This window comes from Lynx rufus, unplaced genomic scaffold (assembly GCF_022079265.1).
Source record: "Lynx rufus isolate CCGP_SWC_20201006 ecotype Redwood Valley unplaced genomic scaffold, mLynRuf1.p SCAF_15, whole genome shotgun sequence".
NCBI classification, from domain to species: domain Eukaryota; kingdom Metazoa; phylum Chordata; class Mammalia; order Carnivora; family Felidae; genus Lynx; species Lynx rufus.
In genome coordinates, this window is record NW_025814829.1 from 47320067 (window position 1) to 47333671 (window position 13605).

General features: G+C 36.9%; 1 protein-coding gene across 6 annotated transcripts in view; it reads right to left on the reverse strand.

The window, feature by feature from the left end:
* The window catches only part of RABGAP1L (RAB GTPase activating protein 1 like), a 770330-nt gene that overhangs the window by 536614 nt on the left and 220111 nt on the right, over window positions 1-13605 (reverse strand). The gene's annotated exons all lie outside the window — the stretch shown is intronic.

A 13605-nucleotide genomic window follows, 5' to 3' on the forward strand; every position in this document is an offset into this window, starting at 1 on the left:
AACCTACACAGCTCCACCTTGCTGGGGGGAGCAGCATAGACTCATCAGTCACACCCATTTCCAAGAGTGTTTAGAAATGAAACAAAGGCAAATATTTTTCGTCACGAAGTCAATGATGACAAAGTGTGTTACTATAATGATCCGCCCAAATGAACAAGAAACTGAATTGCACTTCCCAGTCTTATGAATATAAATTCCATTCCTTAACTTTCTCCTGGTGCCTAGCTTGAACCTGGAGCTATGTTTTATGCCTCTTTGCTCAGATTTTATCTTTACTTGTATTTGTTGCTCAGTTTTGATCTCTTAGAGTGGACCCTGGTGTAACCATCTGGATTCCAAACCCTGATGACATACACTGGTTTGGTCTAACATTCAGGCTCTAGTTTCAAGGTTTAAGCCTTAAAAGTCATAGTATCAATATCTCCATTTTCTAAAATTGGCCCAACATCTACGTCACCAGCTTCTCTAGCTTATACACACTCTTCCACCTCCAGCCCAGACCTCAGTTTTGGAGGCCCTTCCTCTGAAATATGTCCCATTTTTTCCCCATATGGTCATAATCTGGCCATTTTAGAAAAAACTGTAGTAGCTGCCATGACTCAAAAGCTCAAGTAAACTCATCCCATTAATATTTTTAATAAACCATCAAATTTACATCTATTCTGCTTTGTTTCAGCTTCTTCAAAGCAAACTTTTATATTGTTCAGTTAGAGAACCTAAGCTTCCAATTCTGACTGGCTTGAAGCAAAACAAAATTAAAGGAGGTAGAGCTTATATGATTTAACATGCTATTTACTGCACATTAGAGACCAGAGTGAAAAAATCAAGTTTCAAAACATTATATGTGGTATAATTTTAAATACACATTCTCTCTCTCCATCTCTGAAAATTTTATACAGTATTATTTTAAATACATATTTATTCTCTCTCTCCCTCCCTGCCTCCCTTGCTTCCTCTCTTTCTCTAACACATACTACTTAGAAATCTGATTTCAACCTTCATAGGAAAAGAATATACAAGAATATACTCCAAAATATGTGTGCAACATAATTAAGAGAAAAATTACTTCTGTTTATTTTCCTACGCTATTTGAAATACTCACACTGATCATGAATTCTTTTATAATCATACACCAAAAAAAGTCATTTCAATTCTTTAAATTTCTCTCATGGACTTAAATTAAAATATAAGTTTGGTTAACTTTGAAAAGCAACAAAGCTAAATATGCTCCACACAATGTCTTGAGCATATTATTCTTGAGAAGACTTACACCTGAGTAAACTGACACCTGTAACTTCCTTCCAGCTGCCTCTTCTTCACTATCCAACCAAGTTTAAGATCAGCAAAAGAATATTATGCCACAAAAGAGCCAGGATAGGGGCACCTGGGTGGCTCAGTCGGCTACGCATCAGACTTCAGCTCAGGTCATGATCTTACAGTTTGTGAGTTCGAGCCCCACGTCGGACTCTGTGCTGACAGCTTGGAGCCTAGAGCCTGCTTCGGATTCTGTGTCTCCCTCTCTCTCTGCTCCTCCCCTGCTCACGCTCTGTGTCTGTCTCTCAATAATAAATAAATGTTAAAAAAGAAATTAAAAAAAAAAGAGCCAGGATAAGTCATAAAATGATCTTCCTCACAATTTATTTGGTTCTAAGTATATATATTTTTTTTAATTTTAGAGAGAGGGAGAGAGCGAGAGAGAGCAAGTGAGCTCTCTCTGAGGAGCAGAGGAGAGGGGCAGGAGAGAGAGAATCTTAAGCAGGTTCCACTCTCAGCATGGAGCGCTACCCTGGGATCACGACCTGAGCCAAAATCAAGAGGCAGATGCTCAACCAACTGAGCCACTTAGGCACCCCTGATTATATTTTTGAACTGGAAAAACATTGGTAGTTTGAGGGTAGCAAGTTTCTGTACTCTTTGGGTAAAAAAACTGAGTTAACTAAAAACAACAGTGTACAATGGTCTAAGCTCACTTCCTCTGAAATTAAATGCAAATATCTGAATTTTAAGTCCCATAATATATAAGGAGAATTCAAAGTAATTAAATATATCATATGTTACATGTTCTATAGAGATCAATAAGTCATTACTGTGTACCTACAGCTATTAAAACTCCAATACAGGGCACCTAGGTAGCTCAGTCAGTTAAGCATCTGACTCTTGATTTTAGCTCAGGTCATGATCTCATGGTCACGAGATAGAGCCCCACATCAGACCCTATGCTGCGTGTGGAGCCTGATGGGATTCTCTCTCTCTCTCTCTGCTCCCCATCTGTTCATGCGCTCTGTGTCTATAAATTAATTAATAATTTAATAAAAAATAAATAAATAAACTCTATACCTCCCATGTAAAAGAAACCTTTCTTCAATGCCACATAACCCTCTGGCTACCATATAGTCTCCTACTTTGCAACAAATTTCTCAAAAGAGTTGTTGTATACTCATTACCTCTGTTTCCTCCTCTCCCACTCATTCCTCAACTGAGCTCAACATGGCTTCTGTATCTTTCCTCAGTTTTCACGGAAGTAATACATGACCTCTCTCCATGCCACTAAGTTCCAGGGACATTCTTCAATCCTTTCACTGTGGACCACTTTGCTTCCTTTGGCTTCAATGACAAAGCCCTCTCTCTTACCCCCCAAAGACCCCACTGCTGTTCCCTCTCCTCTATTAACTTCCCAACTGTTCCAAGGGCTCTCCACACTTTTCTCAGTGGTATACTTTTCATCACTCTCTCATCTCTGAGTGTTTGCACCCATGCCCATGTGTTCTGAGCTCCAGAGGCTCAAAGGTTCCTCAAAATCACCATGTCCAAATCTGAGCCCATATTTTCTTCCTAAAACTTGTTTTCCAGGGTATCCCATCTCAGGGACTTTCACCACAACCTATCCAAATAAGAAAGTAGGAATTACTGTTTACATTGCTCCCTGCCATATAATCCATTAGTAATCCATCAGTAAGTCCAAATTCCATGCACTTCTCCCTGTGTCCACTGTGACCAATTCTATTCATTCTAGAATTGCAACAGCCTCCTAATATTCGCTTGTCCTACTATGATATGTTTTCAGTACTGCTGACAAACAGGTTGATTAAATACTATGTTGGTTCAGATTATTTTGTGTAATGATTTATGTAAGATTTCATATTTGGGATATCTTTTCCTAAACATGCATATATACACATGCATACACATATCCCTAATGAACTCTTAACCATAATATGATTCAACTCAATCAACATTCAACTTCTAGCTGACCCTCAGCCTTCTGTCTGACCAGACATTATGGGAAAATAATCTTTTCTCCTCTCTTAAAAACGTAGGCTAGGCTCCCTTTATCTTTATAGACTGACATTTGAAAGGAACTAGGTCCCTCATAACACTGCATGATTAATAGCTTTAATTTACTGATTATCCTGGTAATGATACAGCAATTAGATTGCATACAGCACCCTAGTACTTAAGGGGCACTAAGGGACATTAAGCCAAATGCTACTAGTATATATCTATGACCAGGGAGAACCCATATGAAATAGCGATTTATAGAAATAATCATTGCTTTTGGTATTTCTGATAAAACTACCTGATTAATAACTACATGTGGACATTAATAAAACATTAACCACAGCTATCAATAGACTTAGAAATAGGCAACTAGTTATTGCTTGTGCTGAACCATGGCACTACATACAAGAGGTATCTAATTATTCAAAAAGTCACAGATAAAGCAGATATATACTAAACATACAGTAATCAGGTAGTTTTTAATACATAAAAATAAACTCCACAAGAGATTCTGCAAGAATCTCTGTCTTCTCTATTTTTGTACACCAATACCTGGAATAGTGCCTGGCACATAAGAAGGCATTCAATACATTTTAGACAAATGAGAGAATTATAGAATTAAATTAATATGATCAACTACTCATGCTAAGAAAAAAATGCTTTTTTAAAAGCAAACGTTCTCACCAATTTTAATAAGATCGCAGAGCTGCCATGTGTTCACCTAGTTACCTTTGAAAGAGGCATTTTTCTTGAATCTATCTGGGAATATAAGAACTTCTTCTATTTTTAAAACTGTCCGGAGAGAATTTTAAAGGGAAGGTTTCATTTCTAACAAAAACCACAAAGAAATCAAGAGATGAAAAGACAAGCCATTGAATGACATTGAGTGGTCACTGTCGGAATTAGGGCAATTTTGACAGAAGGGCGGTGGAAGTAGGTGGCTAGAAGATATGAGAACGTGAGGGCGGCAGCCTCACCCGTTTTAAAAGTTCTCTCAGGAAAAGTACTAGCTAGAACTGAAACTGCAAGATAGGGATTTCTCCTTTCCCCAACAGTGAGAAGATTTAAATCTGTATACCTAGGTTTTGCTTAAACAAGCTACATTTTAAAAAGCTTCAAGAAAAAAAAAGACAGATTAAAGCTTATTCTGAAGATCAAGAGCACATATTTTGCTTTGGTTTTTGGTTTTTGGTTTTGTTTTGTTTGTTTTTGCCAGGACTTTTCTTCAGTTGAAAAAAAGGAACGTTATGTTAATGTGAAAAGGAAGAAAGCTATGATTGTTCACGCTTAGTGATTCTAATAGTTCAGGTTTCCTCTGAATTTATACTCTGTTTTCCGAGCAGTTTGTCAATGCTTTGTTAGGCTGAGACCACTAATTAAGACAACACTTACTCACTTTGAGAAGTATGGCCATGAAGAACACAAAGTGCCTACTAAATACTGTATCAATTTTCGGATATTCTAATAAAAGAAAATGAATAGCTTGAAGATGGTTTTAGTTAATAAACCAATACCTGATTTTTACCTCACTCACTCAGTTTTTTTGGTGAAGAAATCTTCCTGCTACAAAATTTGACCTCCATACCTAAGTGTTCAGGGTCAGCACTATGTTTTTCTAGTCTTTACAAAACTCAGCAGCTTCCACACAATTTCAGAACTAGAAGCAGTTATCCAGAAATAATTCTGCCCAATTCCTTAAATTCCCAAAATAATTTAACACTCAAGTCATCAGCATTACTATTCTGAATATATTCAACACGTAACACAAATCTTGCTACCACTTTCCAGTTTGGATTTTCCAATCCTCCCATCACAAATGTCTCCTCTCTTCCTCTCCCTCTTCCCCAACGCCCTCTCGCTCAATTCCAGCTCACTATTTTTGTGCAGTTATTTCTTCAAGACATCTTAACTACAATCTCATATAACAGACCTCCACAACTCAACTTTTTACACGTGTTTTTAGCTTTCTTTTCCATAGTATCTTTCTTTCTGATAATTCTGAATTACTATGAAATATTTTCCCTTTACATCTCTCTAGTGGTACATTAAATTTAACTGAATTTTGATTTTATCCATAAAAGCTTCACTGCATTTCAATACAGTGATCTAGCTGTTGTATCATAAGTTCAAAATATAGTTTTCAACTCTATATTACTTATAAGGTTATTACGAATACAGGCTGTCTCCTTACTTAAAAAAAACATCCCCAAAGCAAAGCTGTCGTGTTTTACACAACAGGTGCTTTACCTAAATAAATCACAAAAATAACTTCATGTAAGCCCCTAACTAGTACTCCGAAGACTTACTGAAAGTCTTCTTAAAGAACACTAATGTTTAAAAAAGATATTTAAGGGTGCGTGAGTGGCTCACCGGTTGGGCCTCCAACTTTGGCTCAGGTCATGGTCTCATGGTTTGTGAGTTCGAGCCCTGCAAGAGGCTGTGTGCTGACAGCTTAGAGCCTGGAGCCTACTTTGGATTCTGTGTCTCCCTCTCTCTCTGCCCCTCCCCTACTCACACTCTGTCTTTCTCTCTCTTAAAAATGAATAAGCCATACAGAGAAAGACAGATACCATATGGTTTCACTCTTATGTGGATCCTGAGAAACTTAACAGGAACCCATGGGGGAGGGGAAGGAAAAAAAAAAAAAAAAAAAAAAAAAGGACGTTAGAGTGGGAGAGAGCCAAAGCATAAGAGACTGTTAAAAACTGAGAACAAACTGAGGGTTGATGGGGGGTGGGAGGGAGGGGCGGGTGGGTGATGGGTATTGAGGAGGGCACCTTTTGGGATGAGCACTGGGTGTTGTATGGAAACCAATTTGTCAATAAACTTCATATAAAAAAAAATTTAAATAAAATAAAAAAGATATTCCAAGAGCAATTAAAGATTTTTATCAATCCTTATGTAATAAATATAAACTTCTCTCATTTAGGCAAATTTTACATGATTCATCTGAACTGTCATGACAACTCAATTAGAAGCTAAAAGAATTAAAATACTTGAACTGTAGAAGACGCAGCTCATTTTGCAAAGGTCCAAAAATTAGTTATCATACGGCTAACAGACTCATGAAAAGATGCCCAACATCACTCATCATCGGGGAAATACAAATCAAAACTACAATGAGATACCTCCTCACACCTGTCAGAATGGCTAAAATTAACTCAGGAAACAACAGTTATTGGCAAGGATGCAGAGAAAAGAGAGTCCTTTTGCACTGCTGGTGGGAATGCAAACTGGTGCAGGCACTCTGGAAAACAGTATGAAGGTTCCTCAAAAAATTAAAAATTTATAGCAGCACTATCAACAATAGCCAAAGTATGGAAAAAGCTCAAATGAATGAATAAAGAAGATGTGGTATATACACACAATGGAGTATTACTCAGCAATCAAAAAGAATGAAATCTTGCTATCTACAATAATGTGGATGGAACTAGAGGGTATTATGCTAAGCAAAACAAGTCAGAGAAAGGCAAATATCACATGACTTCACTCATATGAGGAATTTAAGATACAAAACAGAGAAAGATGAGGGAAGGGAAGGAAAAATAAGATAAAAACAGAGAGGGAGGCAAACCATAAGAGACTCTTAAATACAGAGAATAAACTGAGGGTTGCTGGAGGAGTGCTGGGTGGGGGGATAGGCTAAATGAGTAAGAAGCATTAAGGAGGACACTTTTTGGGATGAGCACTGGCTATCATAGGTAACTGATGATTCACTAAATTCTACTCCTGGAACAATTACCAAAAAAAAAAAAAAAAGAAAGAAAGAAAGAAAGAAAGATTTTCTCTAAAAAAAAAAATAGTTTCCTCAGATTCTTTCAATTTCCTGAGGTCCAGTACAAAAATATAACTTAGACAAATTATATTTTATTTCTAAAAAAAAAATTACACTGGATTATAGCTGAGAAACTCTTGTCAATTCTACCTCAGAAGTCTTTATCCATTTGGAACCTCCTCTCCCTGTAAGGCCCATGAGTTTGGTAAGATCTCATCAACCCATGAAATTACTTCCCAACCAGTTCCTCTGCTAATAGTTTCTTCCTAAATAATAAAAAACACCATAGCAATTTTAGCCTTAAAATATTTGTTGAGAATTACCTTTACTATGTCAATAACTACTGAAGTTGGATGGTGGGCACATGAGGCTTTACTATGTATGCCTCTACAAGATGGCAAATTCCTTGGGAGTAGGAATGATCTCTTATTCATCTTTAAATCAGCAGTGTCTAGTACAGTTCCTAAGAGAGACTAGATGATTTTTTTCAGTTGGATGAAATCATTAAGTGACTTGTCATTTTATAGAAAAACAATAACAACAACAAAATGGTCAAGAAACATGAAGCAATCTCAGGGTCTCAGTTAATTTGCTGAAATGGTCTGTTCTGAGTATACATTCCTATCATTCTTGATGATGAACCTCAAAGGTATGAGCTGTTTCTTTATTTATGTATCTCCTGGAGCCCAGAAAGATGCTTCATAAATGTATTTTCCAACCAAGTTATCAATCTTGCACTTTATAAATATAGCAAAGATCTCAATTTGCTATTTAGTCATCAAAATAATTTGGTTCCTGCCATTCTCATGGTCTCTCTTTAAACTCATACTAGCAGGGCACCTGGGTGGCTCAGTCGGTTGAGCATCTGACTTTGGCTCAGGTCATGAGCTCATGGTTCATGAGTTCAAGTTCCACACTGGGCTTGCTGCTGTCAGTGCAGAGCCTGCTTCAGATCTTCTGTCCGCCCCGCCTCTGCCCCTTCCCCAGTTGTGCTCTCTCTCAAAAATACACAAATCTTTAAAAAACAAAAAAACTCATACTAGAAGGCTGGCAAGGGCATCAATTTTCCTAATTTATTCTCTTTCTCATTAAAACTTCTACATGTTCCTATAAAAACTAACCTAGTACCCTACCCACATCATAGAAATGGCACCTGTCCACTTGGTTCAAAAAGTTCTCACTCTGGAGCCAGACTGTCTAGATTCAAATACTGACTAGGTCATGTACTCACTGCATGATCACAGGCAAATTACTTACTGGCTGGGGGATCTTGAGCAATTTACCCACTCACTGGCATTATCTGCAGCGTATTTTTATACTAGCTTCCTAACGTAGCTGCAACCTTAGTTTGTCATCTCTAAAATAAAGATAATAATAGTCTCTACCTCTGAGGGTTACCATTATAACACCTGGCACATGGTAAGCAAACTTAAGTCAGCTATTATTTTGTAACCACACCCCACCACATATCCCCTTTTGCCATCAACTTGGCATAAGACATCATCATCTCTCTTCTGGATTATTTACAGTAGTCTTCCAACTATTCTGCCTGATTCTGTCTTTGCATTCTTATAATTTATTTTTCCCTTCAAAGCCAGAAAGATGCTTTTAAAATGTTTAAGTCAAAACACTTAACCATACCATGACATTATCAAGACATAAAGTGGTCAAGTAACTGTCCTAAGAAAAATGAATCTACTTATAATGTAACAGGAAATATATCAATTTACATTTATTTAAAAATTACATGTAAGAAATAACCAAGTACCAAAATATAACCACATAAAATTTTTACAGACTTGAAGGGACAGAAATCTGTAAGTCAGGAATCTTTCATTTATAAAATTCATTCAATAAATATTCGTTGAGCACTTACTATATATATTCTAGGGATGATGATAAGGACCTGTAAGACAACAGTAACATTAAGGAGATCATGTGCATTTGACCTAACTTTGAAGGGTTACAACAGAAAAATGAGTTCAAGACAGTGATTCCGACAATGAACACCACAAATCAAAGAGAGAGGAACGTGATACAAGGGATTACGAAGGCACTGACCTATGAAAAGCATGCACCTCAAAGAGCTACTCTACACATAAGCCATAAATTTCATTCCCGTCTTTCTCCCTTTTTTCCCCATTTCCTTCCTTCATTAATATTTATTATTTGTTCTGATGTGTTCTGTGTACTATACAACATGAAAAAGCATTTAGGTCTTTTTTCCTTCTTTTGTTTTTCTGATGTAGCAGTAGTATTTTGTACTTCAACAACTAAAATGCTCCAGACTAATACTCAGGGTTTTTGGTTTTTTGTGATTTTTTTTCTCCCATTTAAGGCACAATTTATGCAGCATAAAATACACCGCAGTTCTGTGAGTTTTGACAAATTCATATAGCTGTGTGGTCATCACTATAACCATTAAAAAACTCTCCTATGCTCCCTTGTAGTCAACGCCACCCAACATGATCAATTCTTGGCAGCTACTGATACATTTTCTTTTTTTCTTTATTTATTTAAATTCAAGTTAGTTAACATACAGTGTAGTACTGGTTTCCGAGTAGAACCCAGTAATTCATCACTTACATATAACACCCAGTGCCCATCCCAACACGTGCCCTCCTTGATACCCATCACCCATTTAGACCATCTCCTACCCACCTCCCCTCCAGCAACCCTCAGTTTGTTCCCTATATTTAAGAGTCTCTTATGGTTTGCCTCCCTCTCTGTCTTTATCTTACTGACGCATTTTCTATCATGAAAGTTCTGGCTTCTCTAGAATCTTATATAAATGAAATGATATGGTATTAAGCCTTTCGAATCTGACATATTTCACTTAATATAATGCATTTGAGATCTATCGTGCTGTTGCATGTATCCGTAGCTCACTCTTTTAATTGCTCAGTATTCCACTGACCAGTTAGTTGATTCCATTGTACCAGTTAGTTGATCCAGGTTGGAGAGCATTTGGATTGTTTATAGTCTGGGACAACTATGAACAAAGATGTTGTAAACATTTGTATACAGGTTTTCATTTCACTTGGGTAAATACACAGGAGTGGAATTGGAATTGCTGGGTAATTTAAGAAGTATGTGTTGAACTTTACAAAAAAAAATTGTCAAACTTTCCAAAACAACTGCATCATTTTGCATTTCCTCCAGCAAAACAGGTTGCTTTGTACCCTTGCCAGCTCTTGGTATTATCAGTGTTTTATTGTTGTTTGGTTTTTTTTTTTTTTATTTTAGCCACTTGAGTATGCGTATAGTAATATAGTAATATCTCATTGTGGATTTAATTGGTATTTCCATAATGACTAAAGTTGTTTAGCATCTTTTCATAGGCTTATTTGTAATCCAAAATATCTTTTTTTTAAGTCTATTTACTTATTTTGAGAGAGAGAAAAGAGAGAGCAGGGGAGAAGCAGAGAGGGAGGGAGAGAGAAAGAATCCCAACATGGGGCTTGACCGCACGAACCATGAGATCATGACCTGCTGATCTGGAATCAAGAGTCAAACACTTTAAACCAACTGAGCCACTCAAGCGCCCCCAAAATATCTTCTTTGGTGAATTGTCTGTTCAGATCTTTTGCTTATTTTTAAATGGGCTTTTTTTAGTATTAAGTTTTGAGAATTTTTTTTTTATTCTGGATATAAGTCTTTTATCGATACGAGTTTTGCACATATTTTCTCCCAGGGTGTAACTTTTCATTCTTTTCAATGTCTTTTGAAAAACAAAAGTTTCGGGGCGCCTGGGTGGCGCAGTCGGTTAAGCGTCTGACTTCGGCTCAGGTCATGATCTCACAGTTCGTGAGTTCAAGCCCCCCGTCAGGCTCTGTGCTGATGGCCCAGAGCCTGGAGCCTGTTTCAGATTCTGTGTCTCCCTCTCTCCCTGACCCTCCCCCGTTCATGCTGTCTCTGTCTCAAAAATAAATAAACGTTAAAAAAAAAATTAAAAAAAAAAAGAAAAACAAAAGTTTCTAGTCTTGATGAAGTCAAATTTTTTAGTTTTTTTCTTTCATAGATCTTTCCTTGGTGTCATATGTAAGAAATCTCTGCCTAACCAAAGGTCACAAAGATTTCCTATGTTTTCTTCTATAGCTTTTATAATTTTAGCTTACATTTAGGCCTATGACCCATTTTGATTTAATTTTCTATACAGGGCAAGGTGTGCTTCAAGGTTCTTTTTTACTGTTTTTACTTTTTGCAAATAGATATCCAATTACTAAGCATTATGTGCTGAAAAGACTATCCTTTCTCCATCAAATCTCGACTACACCTCTGTTTAAAATCAATAGACCATATTTGTGCATATTTCTTTTGTGTATACAGCTAGATCGAGATATAATTTGAAGTACTTAATTCAGTGGTTTTAATATATTCACAGTTGTGTGGCCATTACCAAAATTAATTTTAGAACATTTTCATTACCCTAAAAAGAAACCCCGTACTTCTTAGCAATCACTCCCTACTTCCCTAAATCCCCACTCCAGCTCTAGACAACCACTAATCTATTTGCTATCTCTACGAATTTGCCTATTCTGGATACTTCATATAAATAAAATCGCACAATTGGTTTTTTCTGATTTGTTTTCCTCACACAACATAATGTTTTTAAGGGTCATGTATGTTGCAGATGTACCAGTACTTTATTTTTATTGCTGAATATATCCCACTGTATGTATATACCACATTTATTTATCCATTCCTCACTTGGTAGACATGAGGATTGGTTTCACTTTTTAGTTATTATGAACAATGATACCATAAACATTTATGTACAAATGTTTACGTAGACATATGCTTTCATTTTTACTGGGTATATAACTACAAGTGGGATTGTTAGGCCATATCATACCTCTGTATTTAACCTTTTGAGGAACGCCAAGAATGTTTTCCAAAATGGCTGCATCATTTTACATTGCTATCAGCAGTGTTTTTAGGGTTTCAATTTCTCCACACCCTCAACAACACTAGTTATTGTCTTTTTTTATTATCCCAGTAGATGTAAAATGGTATTTCACTGTGCTTTTGATTTGCATTTCCATGATAGCTAATGATGTTAAGCATCTTTTCATGTGCTGACTGGACATTTGTATGTCTTTTTGGAGAAATATCTTTTTAGATTGTGTGGCTCTATTTCCGAACTCTCTATTCTGCAACTTTGATCTATGTGTCTATCCTTTAATCAGTAATGTCTTGATTACTGTAGCTTGATGGTAATCCCTGAAATCAGGTAATCCCTAAAATCAGGTAGCATAAGTCTCCCAAGTTTGTTCTTCATTTTTAAAATTGCTTTGGCTCTTCTAGTTACTTTGCTTTTCTATACAAATTTTAGAATCAGCTTTTCAATTGCTACCAAAAAAATTCCACTAGGATTTTGACTGAAATTACACTGATCCCAATGATTAGTATGGGAAGAATGGAAACCTTAACAATATTGAGACTTTAATTCTATGAACATGGTATATTTTTCCATTTATTGAGGTCTTTCATTACTGTTCTCTAGTTTTTCAAAGTATAGATCTAGTAACAGTTTATTCAATTTCTACCTAAATGTTTGATTTTTTTTCTAGTGCTTTTGTAGGTTTTTAAATTTCCTTTCCAATTTTCAATGATAGTATATATAAACAAGATGATTTTTGCATTACTTACCTTGTATCCCACAACCTTGTAAAACTCAGTGTCCAAGGTAGGTTCTGCCAATAAGTAACAGCGGTACGCAATCGAACGGTAGAAGAAAAGAAAGACTGCACCGCCAGGAGTAGCTATACCACAACTCCCGAGAATTACTAATACCTGCCAGGCCCTCTAGGAAATACTAGCACCAATCACAAAGTGTTTCCCCCAACCAGCTCAGGGGTCTGGGTATCTCTTCAGAAGCAAAGAACTAACCAAATGACCCCTCCCCTCACGGTTCCTTCTAAACCCTAGCTACTCTGAGTATCCTCAAAAGCCTAAGCAACCAGTTGCACAGCCTTCCTCAGAGGTCCCTGCACCAGCTCCTCAGGAGACCTACACTGAGTCTTTAGATTCTGGTCACAAAACTTCTTCCATTTTATTTCTCTGGCCCTAGAGGATACAGCTGCTTCCTACTACTGGGGTTACTTCAATGTCTTCTTTCAGCATACTAACACACTAGAAACCAACTACTTGCATTAATACCCTTCTGTTTGAAAAGGTTGGCATGGCTTCTCTTTTCCAGACTGGACTCTAACAATCTTCTTGCTCTGATCAGCACCCCTTCCCCACTCCCAACACCTAACTCCCCTATGAAATTCTATTAACTAATGACAAAGATATTCTCCCTCTCCCTTTCAAAGCTTTTACTACTTTTAAGTAATCTCTACACTCAACATGAGGCTCAAATTCACAACCCTGAGATCAAGACTAGCATGTTCTACTGACTGGGCCAGTCAGGTGCTCCCAAAGACTCTCTTTTTGACCAAACTTGTTTAGGCTCACCTGAACTCTCTTCTCAAATAGGTCTGACTTTTTAAGCTTCCATGCTCATCTCTGCATTGTCCAATTTTGGCAAGAATCCTACTAAGTCA